This window comes from Papio anubis, chromosome 11, assembly GCF_008728515.1.
Source record: "Papio anubis isolate 15944 chromosome 11, Panubis1.0, whole genome shotgun sequence".
Lineage (NCBI taxonomy): Eukaryota > Metazoa > Chordata > Mammalia > Primates > Cercopithecidae > Papio > Papio anubis.
In genome coordinates this window covers 122,600,421-122,625,647 of record NC_044986.1, presented here as the reverse complement: position 1 = coordinate 122,625,647, position 25,227 = coordinate 122,600,421, and the positions used below count along the sequence as shown (strand labels likewise).

The window sequence follows — 25,227 nt, the reverse complement described above, 5'->3', positions numbered from 1 at the left end:
AACTGCAGGGCTTGACGAGGGACAGAGAGACTCCACTGCATGTTTAGTTTTATAAAGAGGCAGCTACACGGAGGTTGCTGAGCGCAAGTTTATGCTGAAACACTCGCCCAGGCAGCCCTCTCCATGGCCTGTAGGATGAGAGTGAGGGCACTGCTGTGTTCAGGAATTGCCACAGGCAATGACTTTATGCAAATAATCCCAGGGGAGATGCTGTAGGCTCTGAGAAAGCCGTAATTACAGCTTGCACCCGGGCATTTTCAGTGATCAAGTCTTTGGAATGTAATCTTTCCAGGCCTTCTCGGAACTGGGAGTGATAAACAATCATTTGGGATAATTGCCCGAGAGCAGCCTCCACTCTCCCAGAGGCCACGGGGCAGAGATTCCAAGTCCCTGCCTCTGAGAAGGGGGTTCTTTGGCCACCTCCTTCTGCGGTCCTGGCCAACATGTCTGCATCCCTGAAATGGAGCTTTCCTCTCTCCTGGGCTGTTCGGAAACCGCCTTCTGGGCTAGACATCTCCAAGGAAGAGCCGTGTCTACTTTGTTTCTTCCCTGCCTCTCACACCCGGTTCAATGTGATACCACAAATATGGCGAGCTGTTTGAAATAATTTACAGAACCCAACACTGAAGACAAGCTCCAACCTTCCAGGGTGTATTTTGAGTATTTTATCACAAGTGTCAAGATTTTATGCGTTACAGTATGCTCATGATATCCTCCCTGCGGTTTATTTTGGGCGAGATAAAATCTGTAGCAATTAGTTTCTCACAAGTCTATTTTATGCAGAAGAATCTGTTATTTCCTAGGCGTGTGATTTCTTTGGTTTTACCTTTACCATGAGTGTCTTCCTTCCCAGACCCCTGCTCCCACTTGGGGCTTGGCAGTTGTCCTTCGCTTCTGCCTTCTGGGCTGTGCTCCGTCCCTTAAATGCTGTTTGGGAAGACGTCAGGTGCAAATGAGGAAGCTGCTGTAGGTTAGTGAGCCATACCCAGCACCGAAATAGAAAAGTGCTGGTACCAACAGGAAATGAGAGAGTGTGTGCAAAGATGAGGCTATGGTTGGGATTTTATATTTTAATCTTGTCTGAAATGTGTGTATTTCTGTCATGGGAACCAGCAAAGAACATAGAAACAGGTAGCGTAAGACCCCTTAAGACAAAGGGAAGGAGTCCATTATTTGCAGAGAGCAGGTGTCTATGGGAGGTTCACTTTCTCTCTTTGCGTTGCTTCGAATTCTTCATTTTTACGACATTCAACCACTTGTAAACCCTTGGTCAAGCTGTTAATCGAGGCATAAATTCCATTGTAGGTATCCCTGCTATCGAAGGAAATAAAAATTCTGTCTCTCTGGAATTAGGAAGAGCATGCAGAATGTTGAAAGGGTTTAAGATAGACGAATGTGTGTGAGAATGCCCTTCTCAGAAAACCAGAAAAGACAGCCTGCACTAATTAAATGATTGTGCTTTCTTTTTTAAAAAGTTTCCAATTTTACTTAAATAGGAGAGAAACCACAGCGGAGGAGGCACTCAGAGCCTTTTTCTTTTTTTCAGCAGTGGAGCAGCAGAAATCATGGATCACAGGTGTCCCCAATCAGGCTGCAAGGCGACGTTTCTCGGCATTTCTGATGTTTCAACCCTACCGCACCTGTGAGGGGGAGGCTCCAGCCAGCCAGGCGGGCAGGAGGCCATGCTGCTGCCACTCCAGAACCTCATAAGGGTTTATTGTCTGCCCACAGCGTATGTGTCCAGGTGGGCACCTTGCGTCATGGGGCACTCTGCTTCTCTCTCTCTCTCTCTCTATATATATATATATATGTATATATATACACACATATATACACACACACACACACACACACACAAATACACACAGTCACTGCAGTTTAAAAAGCAAAGCAAAGAAAAAAAGAAAAGAAAAGAAAAGAAAAAAGGCAAACCAATCCCCTCTGTCTGGGACCCAGATCGGAGCCAGCCTGCCATGACCAGTCTGGAAGAAGGCGGCGGAGAGGTGGGGCAGCTTCCCGAGGCCTGGGATGTGCATCTCCATGGCAACAGCGGGGCTTTCCCAGGTGATGTCACACATCACATAGGATTCCTGAGATCCACCTGGAGATTGGCCGGTGAAGGATCACTGTGTTTTATCTTGTTCCAACTCTTTATTTGCGCTAAAGACACACACTGCTTCTTACTTTAGCTCCGAGAGCAGTTTCTTTGGGATACCTAAACTGCTGGGCTGACCTCATGTCTCCTAGATCTTTTTACAAGGGGTAAAAATGTATGTTTAAACAAATGTGTTACCAGGGTGAAGTCTGAGGAGTTGGAAGGGAGGGAGACAGGGCCTTTGCTGTCCTGGAGTGATGCCTTTGCTGTGGCCTGACAGCTCAGACTGAGTTAGACAGAACAGGGTGGCGGTGGTCAGGGGGTGTCACACAGGAGTCGGGCCCCAGGGAAGGCGACTAAGGGAGGTGTCTGTTGCTTTTCCAGCTCCCCTACTAACCAATCAGCTCTTGTCCCAGGTGGACCTCCTGATCCTCCAGAACCTGCTGGGTCCCATCCCAGCAGCTGTCAGGAGGGAGATACCGAGGCCTCACTCACAGCTGCAGCCTCTTTGCCTGTTTGTGGTGTCAATGTTTGAGTCTCCCCCTAATTCACATGCTGAAATTCTCACCCCCAAAGTGATGGTGTTAGCAGTTGGGGGCTTTAGGAGATGATGAACTCATAAAGGTGGACCCCCATGAATGGGATTCACGCCCTTTTGAAAGAGATTGTGGAGAGCTCCCTCACTCCTTCCACCATGTGGGGACACAGTCAGAAGCTGCCATGTATGACCAAGGAAACAGGTACTCACTGGATACCAGATCTGCCAGCACCTTGATCTGGGACTTCTGACCTCTAGCACTGTGAGAAGTGACTGTGTTGTTTGAAGGTCACGGTCTATGGTGACAGAACACCACAGGGGGCCCAGACATGGCCCCCATGCTCGCTACAGGAAGCCCGCGGTGGAACCCTCTTCCCTCCTTGAAGTCTGGATGTGACCGAAAAACTGTGGGTTCAAATGTAAACAGGCTTGTTCTGTGAAGACGGACGTTTATTCGGGCAGATTTCAGCGTGACTTGCTTGTATTCTCAATTGTGACTTAAGATGGGTGTCGCCAGTCCAGGGTGAGACAACGGGAACTGGCGTGGATGCAGCTGGGGGTCCGCACCCTTCTTAAGTGGTAGCAGCTGACGTTCATGGAGTGCACATTCTGAGCCAAGCATTATTTATCATTTTTCTGATTAATTCTCTTTATAAGTCTATGAGAAAAGTGCTCTTATTAATGGAAGACACTCCCGATTTCTTCTTTTTAAATACTGAATCAGACTGGCATTCCTAGCCCCATTTTAAAGATGCAGAGATGGAGACAGAGGGAAGTCGCATGATCTGAGTACCTTATGGCGGGTGCTGGCAGAGCTAGGAGAGGAGCCAGGAGTCCCCGTCCAATGCCTGCAGCTGCTGCCAAGCTCTCCTCCTTGCCAGGTCGCCACCTGAGAGCAGGAGCTGAGAGAAACTTGCTCTCTGCCCTGGTGGAGGCTGCAGGCCTTAGGTGGGAGGTTGACTCTTGTCCCACGAGTTCCATGTTTCTGTTTTGCGCGGGCTCCACATAGCACATCCATCTGCCCTGGGCTGAGAGAAGAGGCATCAGGACTTTGCCGTCAATCGGTTCCAGTGGCTGACTAGGACTAAAGTGTGTTCATCACCAGCACTACTTGAGGCAATAAAGAACATGTACTTTGAGACAATCAGGGAACTCTGCAGTCAACACTCATGTAGAAAAACAGAAAAAAAAAAAAATCAAGGTACAAGAATACACAGCAACCAAAAGGGCACTCATGCAGAAATGAATGCCAGGTGTTCTCCATCACTGATAAATTTAAGTTGCTGGCACATGGCTAGAAGAAAAGGAACAATGAAGCATTCAGATAATACAACTATTCACAAAAGTATATGTTAATTCCACATCTTGGCAGTTGTGATCAGTGCTGCAATAAACATGGGGTGCAGGTGTTTCTTTGGCACACTGATTTCCTTTCCTTGGGGTGCATACTCAGAAGTGGGATTGCTGGATCAGAATTCTACTTTTGGTTTCTTGAGGAATCCCTATACTGTTTTTCACAGTGGCTATTCTAGCTTACATTTCTGTCAACAGTGTACAAGAGTTTTCTTTTCTCGGCATCTTTGCCAGCATTGGTTGTTTTGTCCTTTTGAAAATAGCTGTTGTAACTGGGGTGAGATGATAGCTCATTGTGGTTTTGATTTGTATCTGTTGATTAGTGATGTTGAACATTTTAAATATATTCTTATTGGCCATGTGTATGTCTCCTTTTGAGAAATATTTATTTTATCACAGCACTATTCACAATAGCCAAGATGTGGAATCAACCTAAGTGTCCATCAACAGATGACTGGAGAAAGAAAATGTGGTACGTAGACACAGTGGAATACTATTCAGCCGTAAAAAGAAGGCAATCTTGTCATTTGCAGTAATGAGGATGGAACTGAAGGACATATGTTAAGTGGAATAAGCCAGGCTCAGAAAGACAGGTCATACATGTTCTCACTCATATGTGGAATCTACAGAAGTGAATTTCATGAAGGCAGAGCATAGATGATGGTAACTGAAGGCTGGGAAGGGTGGAGAGAGAAGGAGAGGTTGGTTAATGGGTACATACAGTTAGATGAAGAAATAGGTTCTAGTGTTTGATGGCACAATAGGATAACTATAGTTAGCAATAATGTATTGTATATTTCAAAATAGCTAGAAGAGATTTGAAGATGATATGGTTTGACTGTGTCCCCACCCAAATCTCATCTGGAATTATAGCTTTCATGATTGCCATGTGTTGTAGAAGGGACCCAGTGGGAGATAATTGAATCATGGGAGTGGTTTCCCCCACACTGTTCTCGTGGTAGTGAACAAGTCTCACGAGATCTGATGGTTTTTTCAGGGGAAACCCCTTTCACTTGGTTTTCAATTCTCTCTGGTCTGCCACCATGTAAGACGTGCCTTTCGCTTTCCACCCTGATTGTGAGGCCTTCTCAACCACGTGGAACTCTGAGTCCATTAAACCTCTTTCTCCTTATAAATTATCCAGTCTCAGGTAAGTCTTTATCAGCAGCATGAAAACAGACTAATATAGAAATGCTCTCAATACAAAGAAATGACAAATGTTTGCAGTAATAGATATCCTAATTACCCTATTTGACCATTACATATTGTAAGTGTGTATCGAAATATCACAGGTTCCCCATAAATATGTATCATTGGTTTGTATCAGTAAAATGGAAGAAAGCATTGAAACATAATGACAAAAAATGACAAATGTTTGCAGTGATGGACATCCTAATTACCCTATCTGACCATTACACATTGTATGTGTGTATCGAAATATCACAGATTCCCCATAAATAAGTACCATTATGATGTATCAATAAAAAGGAAGATAACATTGAAAAATACAGGTTACATTTTTGAATGAAACTTTCTTTTCTGTTGTTTTTACCTCCCCTAATCCCCACCACCAGTTGTGAAGTATTCAGACAAAATTTCCTCTTGAGTATTATTAATAAGGAAGATACTGGGTGACGAGCAGATGACAAACCTCCTCTGATTGCCCGTCCTGGGAAACCTTTCTGTGTCATGTCGAAATGCATCCCTCTATGTAAGTCAAGAGGTCCAACAGTAATGACAAGTCAGGACAAGCTCCTCCATCTGGGGCCAGAAAGATAAAGTCCGAATTCACAGTTTGTTTCTTTTTTGCAGTGAAGAACGGAAGAATGAAATGCATATCATTTATGCAATTCCCCAGCAGTATTATTTCTCAGAATCAGGTCTTGAGATACATTGAAAGAACAAAGACTGTAAAGTTATGGTCTCAGTAATGTTGTATAAGCATATCAGCCAGCCATGACTGACATCCCCGCATGAAACGTATGGATCCCTCCAAGACTCCAATATGAATGGGAACCACCTCTCACTTTTATGTGGAGGTAGGTGCTAGAATGCTACAGGCAGCACCAGTAAGGCCCAGAGACTCTATCTTGGAAGCTAATCTTCCATGTTGGCTTTGATGAACCCCAGTTCCAGGAAGGCCTCTAAGATTTCCAGTGTATCGATTGTTCCTTGTGTTAGAGCAGGCACTTAGCGTAAATCCTGCCCTTAGGTCAAACAACTGTGATGTTATCATACTTCAGTTGTCCTGCATGTCTCTTCTGAACCACCCTTTCCCTGGTACATGAGCTCTGGGTCTGGAGCTAATGGCGGGGATCCATTCTCTTGTCTAGCCCCCTAAAGACACAGATGTGACTTCTGTTGGTAAGACGCTGTTAAATGTTTCTTTTTAAGAGTCTGGATTTGCCAGCCTCTTTCTTTGACCTCTCAGCCTCCTTGGACTTCGGGGGGCAGGTTTGCATAGACTTGCCACCGTGAAACCGAAGGCAAGTGTTTGTCACTATAACCCTCATGCAAAGAATTGCAAATAATTGGGTCATTTCAGCCCCAAGTTTACATTATTGACCGTAAAAATTGAATGGTGAAGTTTAACCAGTTGGTTAAGAATGTAGTTTCTTATTTCAAGGCAAGTTACCTATATATGCCTCAAATGCTTCGTCAATTAATTGAGAATGGTATTAGTGCCTATATATTTAAAGGTGTTGAGAGATCCAAATGAGATAATATATGTAAAGAAATTAGTACTGTGATAAATCAGGTATCATATAGATACCTGATACTGCAGATAAATCATATAGTTTATGATCATAAATACCGTTAGAGGAGTATGGCTGCGATGATTTAATTTGGGACATCTTAAAACTGCCCATAGCATTTGCTCATGGAGGCATTAACATATATCAAAATAATCTCGATCATGATCAGCTTTGAAGCAGTGTAGTTTTCCAGTGAAATTTTGATGAAGATAAAGAAGTTACCAGAGGTACCCCTAATTAAGCAATGAATTTATTTGCTCCACAGTGTTATTAGATATAGACAGCTTCCACACTGGTTTTAGATCCTAAACTATTTTCTCCTGTCAGCTGCAGAAATAAGAGCTTTATGTCTCTATTCTGAATTGAGAAGGTGTGGTTGGCGAGGGGCTGGGGAAGGCTTTAGTTTACTCAGAAGTCTTTTTGAATCCAGGCAAAGATTAAATGTTTCATAAACACCAGGGAATACTATGCAGCCATTAAAAAAAACAGCATGATATCCTTTGCAGTGACATGGGTGGAGCTGGAGGCCATCACCCTAAGCAAACTAACACAGGAACAGAAAACCAAATAACCACACGTTCTCAATTATAAGTGGGAGCTGGATACTGAGCACACAGAGACTCGGGGAAGGAAACAACAGACATCAGAGTCCACTTGAGAGTGGAGGTGGGAGGAGGGAGGGTAGAGAAAACTGCTGATTGGGTACTGATTACCTGGGTGATGAAATAAGCTGTACAGCAAACCCCTCTGACATGCAATTTACCTATATAACCAACCTGCACATGTATTCTTGAACGTAAAACACAAGTTAAAAAAAAAGACACGTATTAAAAATCAAGGGGCCAGAAAACAGTTTTCTTTCCATGATCCCAAATCTGTCTGGACAGTGTTCCTGCTGCCCTAACTTTCCCTCTGAATATATGTCTATGTATATATATGTGTATGTATATACACATGTGTATATATATATATGTGTGTGTGTATAAATATATATGCAAGTTCTTTATCAACTTAAGTCTATAGCTAGTGCTGAGTTCAGACAGCTAGTCCAGCTCTATTCACAGATGTTCCATGGAAGCGGATGATAGCTTAGGATATGGGCAAACTGAGTGTGGCTCTAATAAAGTTGTTTGTTTTATAATTCATACCCCACTTTGTAGGGTAGTCTATGTTTAATAGAAATTTAAACATTCCGCTCTGTTGAGACACATAAAATAATTTATAACAATTCTTTTGTTCCCCTCAAATGAAGCCGTGATTTAAAGTTGAAATGTTGAAGTTGCCCATACCTAGGTTCAAATCATGATTTGATACATTCCTAGCTGTAATATTCTAGAGGAGATACTCAATTTTCTGAAGCTTAGTGTTTTTAACCTATAAAGTGAGCATAACTGTACTTATCTCTTAACTTTCATTGTTCAGGTTAAATAAGATAATCTATACACAAAGCATTTAGCAAGTTTCACCTAGGTTAAACACTCAGGGATTAGAGGTGTTCTTGTTATTATTTGGATCCCTGGTTTGTGGCTACAATTTAGTAGCTCGGGGAATATAGACTGCAGCTGAACCAGAGAAGCGGTTTTCTGATGTGCTTGTTCACTGTAAAATACTGCGATACCAAATGACCTTCATCAGTGACACTGAAATGCTGCTGAAGCATTAGAGTAAGCACTCAATAAGTAAGAACCATTTTATTACTATTATTATCATCGCCACTGTTGCTATTCAGTCTAACCTGGAAATGGGTTTCGGGAAGTTTAATTTGTTTTAAAAATTGAAATGAAAGTCAATATAGACATTAATTCTACAGCAAGAGGTTGTATTATTTTAAATGGCTAAAAAGAGGTAGATTATTCTGGGAACAGAATTTGCCCGAGAAGCCAGTAATTGGTTGTTACCCAGGGTTATTGTCCAGGCAATAGAGACACTTGGAGTAGCTCTGTGCATTCAACATTGTGATAGTGGGTGAGAAAATTATCTAGAATGCGTGAGATGCCTGTAAAATGATGGTGCTGGTGTAGATTGGAGGCAAAGGCCACTCTGTGTGAGAAGCATCAGTGCATTCAAATGAAAGAATCACTCCGTGATGTGGAGGCTTACCTTTATACATCTGTGATACTGAATCTCCTACCTACTAAAATGCCTATCTGCAAAATAATGTTTCAATTGTAAATCTGAAACCATCCAACTTTCATTCCCAAACTTTTCCCACAGAATCAATAGTTTATAAAATAATCTCTAGCAGTATAAGCTTTCTTGGAAACACAATTATCATGTTACAGCCAAACATAGTGTATCTACGCTCTTTGGAAAACCAAACATTGTTTCTAGGAATGTAATGCAAACAAACTCTATATAAATAAACGTTGAGTACCTTTTTTCTAATGGATTTGTTTCTGAAAACCAGTTTCTGTGCCAAAGTTCATGAACAGAGCTGCCTTCAGTGGGAGTAAATACTGTCTCCAGGTTGGTTAACGCTTTCAGATGAAGCATCTCATTTGCTGTCATAACCATGACACCTGCCTGACATTGTAAGAACAGGTATCATTATCCTCATTTTCACAGGGATAAGTTGAAGTTTAGCAGAGTTGAGTGACTCATCCGAGGTTGCTCCCTCTCTCTCTCTGAGGCTGCCTCTCCACCTCTTCGACGATCCTCTCCCCAAACCTGTTTTTGTATATAAAGAGGGCTAATCTTTCCAGTCAATCCTAATGTCCACTTTTGTACCCAGGAAGAGATTATTTCTTTGAACATTTCCATCATAGAACAAATGATTGTATACGGCTTTATTGTGAATTCTCTGCCTCATAAAATCACGTAGCCCAAACTCAGAATTTTCAAGAACGTAGCTCATGTCCCAAAGCACAGATGCTAACAAAATATGTGAACGTTTTTGTCTCGGTTCCTGTTAACACTGAAAACTTGCTCACATCCTATTTTCAAGGAGTTAAGGGCAGATTCCCTGTGTTGTCTTCTGTAGCAATCACCAAAGGTGTTTGGCGGGGAGCCCGTGGCTCTGTGTCTTCCTCAGTTCTTGTGCTTTTTCCTCTCTGCTGTTCCATTAACCTTACTTAAGTAACGGCGTTGAGTGTGAGCTACCTCGTTTCTTGTTAGAAGTGTGTGAACGTCAAGCAAGCCTCACGCTGCCTGTTTGGGGAATGCTTGCCCTCACTCGGCTTTTACGGGGTGATTTCCATCATGTTCTGCTTCGTTACATCACAGCGTATTCTAAGAAGCACTTAGCTTCAGGACGTATCAGAGTGTTTTCCAGTAAAAGCACATTTCAGGCCATGAGAAAGAGGCTGTGGAAGAACCACGCTTGGGATTTCGACTCCTGCGATACTCCCAGTGGAGGAGGTGGCGAAGGGGGCACTGAAGGTAGCCTTGGGACCTTCCAAACAGGCGATCACCACGGAGAAAGTCATTTCTTTTCTCTTTGGAAGCAGCTGTATTTCCTCAAGAAAGTGACTTTATCTGGCTATTCCATGGGGGAAAGTGAGCTGTCTCAAAATTAGCCTTATATGCTGTGCGGTATTAAAGGAAAATTATACTTGGCTCACCAGTGAGTCATCGTACTGGTTTGGCTTTATTTTTATTTCTTTTCTACTTTAGGAACTGAAGCTTGAGGGCAACTGTTGGGGGAAGGTGGGGAGGATGGGAAAGATGCAGACAGAACCTGCACCATAGTGGCCACGAGACAAAGGAGAGAAGAGACTTCCAAGCGGCCGAGTCTGAGAGCCCGGGCAGGGTGTCAGCTCTCTGAGCCTTGGGGGCCTTCCCTTTGAGGACACTAGCAAAGGCGTGCTGGTCCTCAGCACTAAGCTCACATCCAGAGGACGCTGTTCACTGCCACGAGGGTGGGTGCATTCAGCATGGCTGGCAGGAGAATGACTCCTTAATACTCTGCCAATTACTCTACTTATTTATTTGTGTTATTTATTTATTTTTTTGAGATGGAGTCTCACTCTGTCACCCAGGCTGGAGTGCAGTAGCACAATTTCAGCTTACTGCAACCTCCACCACCCTAGTTCAAGCAATTATCCTGCTTCAACCTCCTACAGGAGCTGGGACTATAGGTGCGCACCACCATGCCAGGCTAATTTTTGTATTTTTAGTAGAGAAGGGGTTTCACCATGTTGACCAGGCTGATCTCGATCTCCTGACCTCAGGTGATCCTCCCACCTTGGCCTCCCAAAATGCTGGGATTACAGGCGTGAGCCACAGTGCCTGGCCCAATTACTCTAGAGTAAAATAACAGTATAGATGTGACTCACTTACAAATCCACATAAATACATCTGTTTAGAACCAAAACATATGGGACCACATTTACTATCTGCTATTTTGGGAAGTCAGCAGGGAATTTGGCTAAGAAAAAGTTTATACCCTCAGGCCAGAAAGGCAACTGTGTTCAACCCGGAGTCCTGTAAGTTCATTTGAAGTCTTTTGGGACTAATGCTGAAAACAAAACCCAGAAGTTCCCCCTTTTCCCTTTTGGAAAATCAAGGAGAAATGAGAAAAAAGAAAAATTGTAAAGACCAAGCATTAGAAATAAAATCCCTTGACTTGGACCCAAGATTAGAAATGAAGTTAGAAGTATACACCTTCCCTTCATCTCTCTGCACATGTGTAGGGTATAGAAGCAACAATCTTATTGTTACAAAATACAGACAGTGAAACTCGAATTAAATGGAGTGTTTGGGCAAATCATTGTTCTGGACAGCTGAGGCTTTCCAATTTGAAGACAAAGGTAATACCCTCTAATCACCATCATTTAAAACCAACGCAGTTTTAACGATAATATTTTACATAATAAATGCTTCCTCTATGTATTTTTACTGTCAGTTTTGTTTTGTTTTGTTTTTCCGATTATAAAAGCCATATGTGGTTAACACCAAGCAGGTTCATTTGGTAACGTCTAATAAAGAAAACAAAAAAAATTACTCTTCATCCCATAACCCAGAAATAAATATCCTACCTTCAGGAAGAACATTCTGAACCCGTTCCTATACTCTGGGGGAGTTGGAGGTGTGATTCGGGCTCCTTGTAGCTCTCAGCCCTGTGGGACATGCAGATGGCAAAGCAGGATAAACGCTATGAAGACCTGTCCTGAGTGTTAGGAAGAAGACATCCTGCAATTCAGATGGAAGGTAAAGGGAAGAAGAGAGAGGCATTTCCAGAGAGAACAGCCTGAAGGGTTTACGGTAAAATAGCACCTGAGCGGAGCCTAGGAAGTGGGGAGAGAGAAAGGAGGTTTCCAGGCAGAGTAAGCCACTGGCATGGAAGTCCCACCTCAGCCCTGTGTCCAGCGCTTACTGAGTGAACTGGGGAGAGACAAGGCTGGAGCTTCCAGGTGTGGGTGGCTACAGGTCAGGTGTTAGAAGCTTTTGCAGACCTGGGTAAGAATTTCCCTTTTTTTTTTCTTCTTTTTTTCTGCAGGAATAATGTGAAGCCACTAAATGTTAAACAAATAACTAAAATAAACCCAGTTGTGGGTTAAGGACCTGAGTAGATGATGATCTGATTGAGATAGAGGAATCCAGGAAAGGAAGGAGAGGGAGATGCATAGATGCTCAAAGGTTTGGTTCCTCCCTGTGGAACATCCAAGATTGTAAGACACTTGGTTAGCAGCGCTGTGCTGGGGCGCTGAGGGTCTCAAGCTCAGGGAAGAGGGTTGGAACAGAGATACTTACTTGTGAGATGTTAGCATGACTGGATCCTCGATTTAGTCATCTCTGCCAAGTTCCTTTTACCAGGTAAAAAACATATTTGCAGGTTCTTTGGATTAGGAAGCAGAGAGTATCATGACCAATGTTTTGCAAATCAATTTGAAATGTTAGATGGCATGAGCAGATTCCTTGAAAAATACCACTTTCCAGAACTAAAACAAGAAGTACAAAATCTTTATAATTCCATTTTTATGGATGGAATTGAACCTATAATTTGAAACATTCTCAGTAAGAAAAGTCAAGTCCAGAGGACCGAATCATTCAATCACTAAACACACTGGAGGGAGAGCTGGCACTAACCGTCCATGAACTCAACCAGAAAATGGCAAAGGCAGGAACGCTTCAGACTCTCTGCATGAGGCCAGCGCAATCTTAATAACAGAACTTCACAAAGACATTGTAAGATGGGAAAATGAGACGCAGATTGTTCTCATAAGCAGAGATACAAAACTCCTAGACAAAATATTAACAAACCAAATCTGTGGCACATAAAAAGAATTATACATTACAACCAAGTTGGGTTTTTTCTATAAATGTGTGCTAAGATTTAAAATTCAAACAATGTGATTTATTATATTACCATTAAAAGTCACAGGAGCATCTCGGTAGGCACAAAATGAGCACTTGGTATTTTCAACACCTATTCAAAATAAAATTGGTAGCACACTATGGAGAGAGGTTTCGTTTATCTGATAAAGGGTATCTCAAGAAAACCCTACAGAGGTTGTCATACTTGATAATAAAACTTCAAAAGCTTACTTTGTTTGTTGTTGGAAAGACCACAGCATCTACTACAACTTCTACATGATAGTACATGGGACGTTCTCTTCACTGCAATAAGGCAAACAAAGTAAAAGTCATGAGAATTGGAAAGACAAAGTAAAACTGTCATTTTGCATAGTCAGCATGATTGCATGGATAGAAAATGTATTCGGATATACAGATCAACTATTAGAATAAGTCAGTGAGTTTAACCGCGTTACTGATGAGAGGCTAATGTGAGAAATCGAGTGTGTTTCCATATACTTTAATGAACTGTTTAAAAATTTTATTTAAAGTGAAAACATTTACAGTAGCAGATAAAATAAAGTTTCTAGGAATAAAAGCAATGTGCGCAAGAGTCTTTTACACAGAAAACTAAACATTACTGAGAGATATTCAAGAAGTCTTAAGAAAATAAACAGTATACATTATTGAAGGATTCTAAGAATCAATATTGTAATTAAGTTTATTCTCCCAAATTGATTTAAAAATTCAGTGTAACTCCTCTCATAATCTCAGTCCTTCTGTTTTACAAATTGAAAAGCTGATCCTAAAATGTATATGAAAACAAAAAGGATCGGCCGGGCGCGGTGGCTCAAGCCTGTAATCCCAGCACTTTGGGAGGCCGAGACGGGCGGATCACGAGGTCAGGAGATCGAGACCATCCTGGCTAACACGGTGAAACCCCGTCTCTACTAAAAAATACAAAAAAAAAAAAAACGAGCCTGGCATGGTGGCGGGCGCCTGTAGTCCCAGCTACTCCGGAGGCTGAGGCAGGAGAATGGCGTGAACCCGGGAGGCGGAGCTTGCAGAGAGCCGAGATCCGGCCACAGCACTCCAGCCTGGGCGACAGAGCCAGACTCCATCTCAAAAAAAAAAAAAAAAAAAGAAAACAAAAAGGATCAAAAATAATGAAGACAAATTGAGAATATAAAAAAAGGTTAGAGATCTTTTACTCTCAGATCTCAAACCATGTTAAAGCTGCAGCAATGAAAATGGCATAGCGCTGATTGGTGTGAGAACAGACAAATAAGTCAGTGTCATAGAATAGAGTGCAGAAGAAAACCCACATTTACTATTCACATGATTTGTGAGGAAAGAAATAAGAGGGAAAAAACCTCTTTGCTATGCATTGAGGGAAAACAATCTTTCTTACATGTATGGATTGTTTCCATTGTATATCCATATTTTTAAAAAGCCTTTGATCCCTACCTCACACAATAAACAAAAATCATTCCAGGTGTTTTGGATTGAAATGAGAAAAATCAGCAAAAATATTTTCTAAAAGCAGTCATGAAAACATACTGAGAAGACCTTGGAGAAATCAAAGATTTCTAAAACAATAAACATATACACAGAGGACTTACCACAGAAGAAAAAAAGACTGAAAACTAGTGCTTTAAATTAGAACTCTGTGTTACAGAATATACCATTAAGAGAATCAAAAGGCAAACCACAGTGTAGAAGATAGTTATAGTATATATATTCAACAAAGGTTCACACATAGAATATATATAAAGAACTACTACAAACTAATAGGCAAAGAACATTCAATGGAAGGCAAAATGGCCTGAAAACTTCAAAAGTCTCTACACACACACGTCCTCCAAATAAGTGCTCTGAATGGTGAGCACCAAGGATCTTCTGAGTACAAATTAAAATGACAATGAATGAATGAAAATGAGATAGCACACCTGCCAAAATGGCACAAAAAAAGAAAATAAATAAATAAAAAAATCTGACAATTCAAAGTGTTGACAAAGATGGACTCTCATTAACTCTGGCCAGAGCCTAATCTACCTGGAAAGGGTACTTTGTGGAACTATTTGCAGTATCTACTAAAAGGAATTTAGGCTTACCCAGTGAACAAACATTCCTCGTCTCTGAATATACCCACGAGAAAAGCATGCCTAGTACCAACAGAAAAGATATTGGTGAAAATGTTTACAGTAGCTTTTTCCATAAAGAGCCCCGAGCTGGAAACAGCTCAAATGTCCATGAATAGTATTACGCTATATCGTGATTATATTCATGCCACGGAATGTAGACAGCAATGAAAAATAACTACAGATGAATACCCATAAGACAGATTGCTGAGTCAGTTTTTCTGTTTGATACATATAATTCTATATATATATGTAAAGTAAAAAAAACACAGTAAAATAAGTTTATAATGACAGACATCAGAAGAGTGGCTATCTATTGTGTTTTGTTCTGTTTTATTTTGTTTTGAGACAGGGTCTCACTCTGTTGCCCAGGCTGGAGTGCAGTGGCACGCTCTTGGCTCACTGCAGCCTCCCTGGCTCAAGTGATCCTCCCACCTCAGGCTCCCCACTAGCTGGGACAATAGGCGCACACCACCACGTCCAGCTAATTTTTGTGTTTATTTATTTATTATTATTTTTGTAATAATAATATTAAATAAATAAAATAAATAAATAAAGGCTGAGTTTTGCCATGTTGCCCAGGCTGGTCTTGAACTCCTGAGTTCAAGCAGTCCTCCTACCTCAGCCTCCCAACGTGCTGGGATTATAGGCATGAGCCACTATGCCTTGCCTGGTTACCTTTTGAAGGGCTATGATTGCAAGGGTATGAAGGAGGGTTCTGGAATGGTAATAATGTTCTATTACTTGATCTGAATGATACTTGTATTTATGTGCTCATTTTTTCTGTGAAAGGAATCAGATACTTGTGACTCATGTGTTTTACCATATGAATGTTATGCATAATAAAGTCAAAATATTTTAAGGTCAAATTAATAAAGAGAATGTCCTAAATGAAGATATTCTGTCTGTGAACAGTTATATAGTTATAGGAGCGAACTCGCTGGGTGTAATAGCTTTAATTTTAATCATAATTAAATATTATTAAAGAATAAATCATTATTAAATCTATTAAATAGATTTCTCAAATTGCCTCTAATTTTTCACAAAAGTGGTCTGTACCCATTAGCCAGGTGCGTGAGTTTAGCTCATTTTGGTTTTGGGCAAGAATTGCGAAAGTCAGACTGCTATCTGACTGATTGTTCGTGGACTTTAAAATTAGTCTTACACATACCCCAACATTAAAAAAAAAAAAAATGACAACAGAAACTGAAATTTCCTGGAAACAGCTGTCATTTGGGATTCAGAAGACAAAAGACATGATTCAAAACCCTGCCCCTTGCTCTTGACGGGCGATCCCTGCCCAGCCCTGAAAAGTCTCGCTGTTGTCCTGGCCCCTGTCCCAAGTGTGGCAATAACATGCACTAAAGACGTGTTTGCTGGAAGAAGACATGTGGAGTATGCATGGAATTTCGCCTTGGCCATAACGTTGAATGTGCTGTTCTGCAATCCTGTACCAATAGGGCACCAGGCCCGCTCTGAAGTCCGCTAATGGCAATCCCCCTTTGTTCCCTCAGGGACACACAAAGTCACTGTTCCCATAGCAACCCTGCCAAGTAATGTCAGAAACCAGGGTTAGGCCTTGAAGGCTACAACACAAGTGCAGTGTTGACTAGCTAGCAAGGACGACAGCCCCAAAGATAGCGCCCGCGTCCAGCAACAGAAAGCAGCAGTGCACGTGTGTGCACACACTGTGTCTTGTTTTATGCTTAAAAATTGTGAATAATCCATTTTTAAGTGTGTATATTCTCTAGAAGCCTGTGTTTCTCCTGATGTGCGTTTCGTGCTTAAAAATTGCAAATAATCCATTTTTAAGTGTGTATATTCTCTAAAGCCTGTGTTTCTCCTGATGTGTCATATCACTTGGAAAATGAGATTTCTTTTTGCTTTCATTAAGACCTATTTTCTGAAATTGAAGGTAAAATGATTCATTTGCCCAAACCCTTAAAATGTCCTGACTTTATTCCTTAGGGAGGTTCATCATGTTCAGAGGAGAAGAGAGTGAAGGATTGTTTAATAAAGACCTAAATCACCTAAATTCTATGATATACATAGTTATTTGTCTTAGAGAATTCACAGTAAAGAAGACATTATAGAAATATATTATGGATTTTTGGCTGGGCATGGCAACTCATGCCTATAATTCAACTACTCTGGGACACCAAGGCAGGCAGATCACCTGAGGTCAGGAGTTCGAGACCAGCCTGGCCAACCTGGTGAAACCTCATCTCTACTAAAAATACAAAAATTAGCCGGGCATGATGGTGGGTGCCTGTAATCCCAGCTACATGGGAGGCTGAAGCAGGAGAATTGCTTGAAACTAGGAGGTGGAGGTTGCAGTGAGCCAAGATCACACCACACATATCAGCCTGGGCAACAAGAGCAAAACTCTAAAATATGTATATTTATATATATTTACATATAATATGTATAAATATATTACATATATTATATATAATATATATATTTTATAAATACAATATATTTATATATATTTATATATATTTTATATATAATGGATTTTTCAAAGAAAATATTTTATAAAAATTCTAACTTTACTGTCAAATAGCTGTTGGCCCCTTTCCTTCAGTTTCCAGGGAAAGCAATAGCAGCTTAAATCTGGAAGTTCTGCTTTGAACCTTTTCAAGTCACCCTGTGATTGAGCATTTTATGTGTGACACCATTAGCCAGAGGAACAATCCTGGTTCTGTTGTGGTTTTTTTTTTTTTTTTCTCTCTTTCAATAGATTTTAGAGAGAAAATGAGATATTGATTTAAAGGTAATCCTTAACATAGAAGGGATTGGAATAACTGCAAAATTTTGCAGATTCTTCAGTTAAACTGCTGTGAATGTCTTGATGTTAGCCTACAAAAAAGCCTTTTATTACAAACTCCATACTTGCTAAAGTGCTGTTTTTGATGCTGCCGTTTCGTTTCTGTAATATATTTATTATTCAGAACAAATGAAATTCTCCTCTGTATTTTGCTTGTTAATGTCATTTACCCAAGATCTATGAAATGACTAAATTTGTACATATATATATACAGACACATATGAACATTTATGCATCTGTATATTTTATGTATCTGCATCAGAGATACAACAATGGTTTTTATTCCTATGTTACGTAAAAGCTTAGTAATATGTCTCATTCAACTTCACAACCCACAAAATAATTTCTGTCTCAACCTATATGAGCCAAGGGGAAATTGTTTAAATAATACACTTATATTTCGTATTTTAAAATGGTCTCTATCATCTGCTCACTCTTTCCGAAAAAGTGACACAGGCACACTGCTGAGATAAGGTAAATGTGTGGTGGTCACGGGAATAGCTATGCTCACTGGGTGCTGGTACAGTTTCAGGTATTGGGCTGGGTGCTGTCTAATCATCACCTTCTTTAATTTTCACAACAACTCTAAGATCGGGTGCTGCTGTTCACAATTTATTGGGGCAAAAAGACAGGTTAAGCCACTGGCTGCAACAGGCTGACCTCAGTGTCAAACTCAGGTTTTGCTGGTCACAGAAACAAAGCTTTTAAAAATCTCTCCAAATACTACCTCTAGGATTAATGGAGGTCAGATACCCTAAAGACCAGCAGGAGCCTCTGACGCCCCATCCACACCCCCAGTACAGGGAACTGGTGATTACGCGATGAATAAAAGCATCTTACCAGAATGGGAGCCGCCACTTAGGGCCAAGCTATTTGTGACTAGAAAGTAAACAAAAGAATCTGCTCAAGGTGAAATTTGATCGTTGTCCATTGACTCTCAGGTGACGTGGCCTCCAAGTATAATAGTGAATCCCTCCTGAGGGCCAAAAATTGCCTTGGAAAATATGATTGTGACCTCTATTTCTCTGTTACCATGGAGTTATGCCTCTTGTCTGTTGATGGAAGGTCAATCATTGTATTTACACGCAGTGAACACTGAACATATATAATGCCTATGGTCTATTATTATTCCTTTGCAGGAGGTTTATTACAGGGTTTGGTATGCAATCTAAATTAGATGACTCAAGAAAAATAATGCTTTTAAGTTTAGGCAATTTTAGAGAATTCTTTGAGTGAGATTCCCTCTGTAAAATTCCACGGAATTTTCTGATTGCCTTTGAAGTTGTTTTTGTCTGAAACTAGTCTATTTACTTCCTCTTTAAAGGAAAGTTTTTGTTTCAATCATCTACGACAAAACAACTTTCTTTTATGTTTACGAGACCTTAGATACAATTATTTTCGAAGTCCATCTCTGTAAACAACCTTGTAATCTTTAGCCTTTCAAATGTCATTATCATAAACGCAAATCAGCGCTGATTCTGCTCCTGGCTGGCTTTGAAGCGGCATTTAAAATCCCCATGGCTCTCTAGCCCTAATCAACCTGGGTTACCTGGGTGAGAAAATTCAGCCAGCAAGTTATCGTGGGTTCCACGTTATCGTTTTCCAAATTCCTGGTACTGCTGATACGTGCAAGCTGCCCACTTTGAAAATGGAATGTGCCATTTCATCCTACTCAAAGTGGGTGGAGAGAAAGAAGTGTTTCACTGGGGTATTTGTGCGAGTGGACTGCAGATGGTGGAGAAATCGTGCTTTGCACGGTGGCGGCCGGTTGTTGGCCATCCTCTCAATGACCGCGGTAAAGCTGAGTCTATTAGATTATATTTTAGGCTCAGAGGTCTTACAGGTCATTTCACTCTACACCTCTCTTTGAACCCTAGAGAGATTAAGTATGATAGGCAAGTTATTTAGTACTCTTTGGCCACCAGTGTTTTGAAAGCACATGCTGTTACAGGTGCAGTAACCTCTGATGGGCTGTGTTCTGCTCAGTGGAGCAACAATAAATCTTATTTTTTCCAACCCTTGGCAGATATCTGTTAGATAAGCTTCGCTGATTTCTTCCCACATTCTCCCTGTTGGATGTGGGTTCCGTCATTTGCTAACCGTGTTATTTTGAGCAAGTCACTTCACCTCTCTAAGCCTAATAAGATACAAATAATGGTGACACCCTTGTAGATGGCTGTAAGTATGCAATGAGCACAGGTCCACGAAGCAGTAGGCACAACACACGAATTAACTCCCCAATATTTTCAGAACACAACGTACTCAGTCACGGCATGTGTAGAGAACATGCGTCACTCTGTAGTTGGCTTGTGATGGAAAGCCTGCAGCCTGAACTCGGTTGTGTGCTGAGAGCTGAAGGAACCACCTGGCTGAGTGGTCCTGGGAACCACGTCTCCTGCCCAGTGCACCGAAGCCAGGAGACTGAGCCTTAAGCTACTGGCTTGTGCTGGGAGGTGAGAAGGCTCTGACCCAGGGCAAACTCCAGAGAATGCCCCTTCTGTGTGTAAGCACTGGATACGCAATGCATAGGAATTATCAAGATGTGTTTGTGTTGTGCATATATTTTTAAAAGTTTTAAAAAATATGAAAATATCAATATATTAAATTTGGATGACTGTACCATTGGAAAAATCCTGTAGTCCAAAAAGTTATTAGAATCTATGTTTTTTTCTATATGTATACTTAGGTGAAGAAACAGTGTACAGGGCTGAGTGAGGACTGAATTCTAGTTCTCACCTTGCCATGATGCAACTTAGACACGTCTTTTTAATCTGTCTAAGCCTCAGTTCTCTCATCTGTGAAATTAATAGATTAGGCCACACGATCTTTAAAATTTCCTCTACTGATACCTGATGGTCCCCCAAATATTCTTGTCACGCATGTGAGAGCCGAGAATGTCCACTATGATTTGTAAGATTATTTTCATACCCCTATGCTTTAGCTGTTCGAGTTTACCTTGCTGTGGATATGATGGAGTGTAGCCTGTGCTGTGACCTTTCCCCACATTTGCCGTATGTCAGAAGCTAGCTGAAAGCCAGCAGGGGTACATATAGCATAGGTGTAAAGACTTACAAAGAGGCAAAATAGATTCCTCTATACAGTAGTATCACCAGACGTGGTGACTCACGCCTGTAATCCCAACACTTTGGGAGGCTGAGGCAGTCAGATCACCTGAGGTCAGGAGTTTGAGACCAGCCTGGCCAACATAGTGAAATCCCATCTCTACTAAAAATACAAAAATTATCCGGGCATAGTGACATATACCTGTAATCCCAGCAATTCAGGAGGCTGAGGCATGAGAATTGCTTGAACCTGGGAGGCAGAAGTTGCAGTGAACCGAGATCGGACCACTGCACTCCAGCCTGGGGGACACAACAAGAATCTGTCTCAATAAACAAACAAACAAACAAACAGTAGCATAGACAAAACTCAAATTCTTCTTGCATTTATAGCCTCCTTCCTTAAGTATGAAAATCCTTTGCAATTTTTTCAGATTCTCTGGACACAAACAAAATTTATTTTCTATTAGCTACCATAATGGATTAAATTATAAGTTGAATTTCCAGGGCCAGGCATGGTGGCTCATGCCTGTAATCCCAGCACTTTGGGAGGCTGAGGTGGGTGGATTGCTTGAGGTCAGGAGTTTAAGACCAGCCTGATCTACATGGTGAAATCCCATCTCTACTAAAAATACAAAAATTAGCCAGGTGTGGTTGTGGGTGCCTGTAATCCCAGCTACTAGAGAGGCTGAGGCAGGAGAATCACTTGAACCCAGGAAGTGGAGGTTGCAGTGAGCAGAGATCGCACCACTGCATTCCAGCCTGGGCAACAGAGCAAGACTCCATCTGGAAAAAAAACCCATGAAATTGAATTTCCAGTTTGACTTTAATGAATAGACTTTTGTTTCTGTATCTCTTTCCCCAGATACGAATAGAGATATAATATTCTTATATAATGTATGTGGGGTCTAACTTTCAAAATCACCTAAAGTACGCAATATAATTTGTTTGAATAAACCATTCATTTAGAACAGGTAGGCACTTAATTTTCTGTTTGATAAGCATTTTCCTTGAAGTCTGGAAATGCACTTTTTTGCTTTTAGGACAGTGTCAAGTCTCCAGAAGGGTAATTTTAAAATCAAGGGTTCTCTGCACATGCTTGTCTGTCTTTATTTTGCAGAAGACTTCACCTTACCGACTTTCAGGTCTTGACAGATGGAACTTGACCTAAGAGTAGAAACTGTTTCTCAGGCTTTCTTGCCTCTGAGAGCATCAGAGAATCCTCTGCCCTCTACCCTTGGTGTTTGCCCTGGGATGGCATTTCTGAGTGTCCCCTGATTAGGACTCAGGTAATACTGATTTGACCAGTGAGAAAGGAGGAGGTGGGAAGATTTCCACAGGGCAGGTGTAATATTGCTTTCTATACACACTATGCTTTGGTTTTGATTCATCATTTCTTAGGAAAAACCCTAAAATATTTGTGTGTGGCTTTGGAGAATTCCCCTCAAAGAGCATAGGGGCCCTAATGGAGAGCTGGAAGCGAAAAGGCGTCCTGCCTTTCTGGGTCCTACAAGGTGTATAATTTCATGCTCTGCAGAGCAGTGAGGTGGAGTCAGACTGAGAAAGTTGTTTTCACAGTTCTCAGGAGCAGCTTTCTTGAGAATAAAAAATTAAAAGTTAGAGGCTTCAGACAACATTTTTGATCTAGCAATTCTTGGAGTAAGGCAACCGGGCACAGTGTGTCCGGGGCTTCTGACCCTCCATCCCTCACAGAGCCGTGGTCATCATAAGGTCCTCCCAGGAGGGCCCACGCTGAGTCTGTTGTCAAGACTCACCCTGGTGGGCTACTGGGAGCTTCGGCTGTCGGCCACCCTGAATTCCTTGCCTCATGGGCCTCTCCACAGAGCATCCCACCATGTGGCAGCTGGCACCATCAGAACCAGCAAGAGAAGTCAACTGACATCTGTCTCTTCTTCTGTGAGATTACGAAGTGTATGTTTCCTGGTCCCTGATGGATTTAGAATTTGTGTACATCCTTCACGGTCACGCCTTTTCTTCCCCGTCTTTTCTTGCCCTTTGCTATTTTGATAGCTTCCTTTATTCCATAGTCCTGCCTTTGTCTCCACTGACTTGGTATCTCTCATCTTTTAGTGGCTATCTTTAAATGTTTAGTGGTTATTTCTCTACAACAAGTTTTTTTTCTAACAGAGTGCACCCTTGGTCTCTTTTTTCTTGTCTGGAACAGCACAAGGACTTTAGCACACTTTAATTATCTGAAAGTCTTCATTGCGCAACTTTCCTTTTATTACTGTCTACATAAATATCAGAAGAGCGGAGTGCAGTATTGTGCTCAGTAGAAGAAAGGCCCATTGAACACTTCTTTACGGCTGGTGGGAATGTAAACTAATATAGCAGCTATGGAAAACAGCCTAGAAATTCATTAAAGAACTAAAAGTAGAAATACCATTTGATCCAGCAATCCCATTACTGGGTATCTACCCAAAGGAAAAAATGTCATTCTAAAAAACAGATACTTGCACATGCATGTTTATAGCAGCACAATTCGCAATTGCAAAAATATGGAACCAGCCCAAATGCCCATCAGTTAATGAGTGGATAAAGAAAATGTGACACACACACACACACACACACACACACACCCACCCCATGGAATACTACTCAGCCATAAGAAAAATGAAATACTGGCATTTGCAGGAACCTGGATGGAATTGAGGCCATTATTCTAAGTGATGTAACTCAGGAATGGAAAACCAAATATCGTATGTTCTCACTCATAAGTGGGAGCTAAGCTATAGGAATGCAAAGGCATAAGAATGACACAATGGACTTTGAGGACTCAGGGGAAAGGGTGAGGGATAAGAGACGACACACTGGGTACATCAAAATATCACAAATCACCACTAACGAAATTATTCATGTAACTAAACACCACCTGTTCCCCAAAAATCTATTGAAATAAAGAATAATAAAAAAGGAAATAAATAAAAAATAAAAGCAAGAATAGCCCCTGAAAGAGGCCCATGTCCTGATCCCAGAACCTGCAAATGTATTGCCTCATGTGATACAATGGCCTTCCCAGATGTGCTTTAGGTTCTTGAGGTGTGGAGATCATTCCGGGATGTCTGATCTGCCCAATTTAATCACAGAGTTTCCCATTATATAAGAGGGAGGTGGGAGGATCAGGGTCAGAGAAGAGACTTGAGGAGGGAAGCAGAGGTTGGAGCAATGGATCCTGAAGACGGAGGAAAGGCCTAGGAGACGTGGAGTGCAGGTGTCTTCTAGAAGATGGAGAAGTGAGGAAATTGATCTTCCTCTAGGTCCCCAGAAAGAAGGTGGCCCTGAGAACACTTGATTCCAGCCCAGTAAAATGCATTTTAGTCTTTTGACCTTCTGAATAGTAAAATGATGAATTTGTCTTGTATTAAGCCATAGTTTTGGTGATTCACCACAGCAGCTCTTCGGAAACCTGTACAGCTTTGGGCCCCTCGAAGTGGGGAGCTGTTGTAACAAACAGCCAAGATCTTGGGAGCAGCTTTGGAACCTGGGGAGAGGCTTTGGAACCAGGTAATGTGCAAAGGCTGAAGAATTTAAGGAGCATGACAATAAAGGCAATATTGCCCTAAAGAAACCCTAAGTAGAAATCCAGACATCAAAGGCCCTGCCCGTGGGGGTCAGAGGGGAGTGAGGAGCACAGTGGAGGAGGCTGTGTCATCATCAGACACCTATGTTATCCTGAGCCAGTGGTTGGTGGAAAGATGAGTCTTTGAGGTGCTGCTGGTGATGGCTCAGAATGAAATGAGAAGCATGTTAGTGAAAACTGGAGAAAAGAAGGTGCTCCTTATGCAGCAGCAGAAAGCTTAAGAATTGTGTCCTACAGCAGCAGAAAGCTTAGGAATTGTGTCCTACTGTTTTGCAGAAAGCAGGACATATGAGTGATGAACTTGGATGGTCAGCTGAGAGACTTCCAAGCATAGCATTAAAGGTGTGGACTGGCTTCTTCTTAATGATTCTAGTAAAATGTGAGAAGAAAACAATAAACTCAGGGAATAACCGTTAAGCAAAAAAGAATTGGAACTTAATGATTTGGAAAATTTTCAGCCTGTCCAGACTGCAAAACCTGCCAAAATTAGGAGACTCACTGTCAGGAAAGCATGTTCTGGAGAGAAAGTCAAGGGTATGGTGTGGCTGGACAGCCTCTCGTTACTGTCTTGGAAAGATCAAAAGGTCAAAGTGTTCGCTCATACCGAGGGCTCTTTGAGT

At 41.5% G+C, this 25,227-nt stretch overlaps 1 long non-coding RNA gene across 8 annotated transcripts; it reads right to left on the bottom strand.

The window, feature by feature from the left end:
• Positions 1-635: 635 nt before the first annotated feature.
• On the bottom strand, positions 636-21,141 carry LOC103887253. 8 transcript variants are annotated; one of them, XR_001906112.3, is made up of 6 exons: positions 18,788-21,137; positions 13,229-13,300; positions 12,434-12,621; positions 11,719-11,799; positions 2,844-3,799; positions 636-1,311 (listed from the first exon to the last, which is right to left on the bottom strand). It is a non-coding gene; the product is annotated as an uncharacterized LOC103887253 (long non-coding RNA). The 8 variants fall into 8 exon arrangements; XR_002524144.2 differs by lacking the exon at positions 636-1,311 and adding an exon at positions 15,091-15,141 and having other exon boundaries at positions 3,066-3,799; positions 18,788-21,140; XR_004177123.1 differs by lacking the exon at positions 2,844-3,799 and having other exon boundaries at positions 636-1,314; positions 18,788-19,896.
• Positions 21,142-25,227: the final 4,086 nt, after the last annotated feature.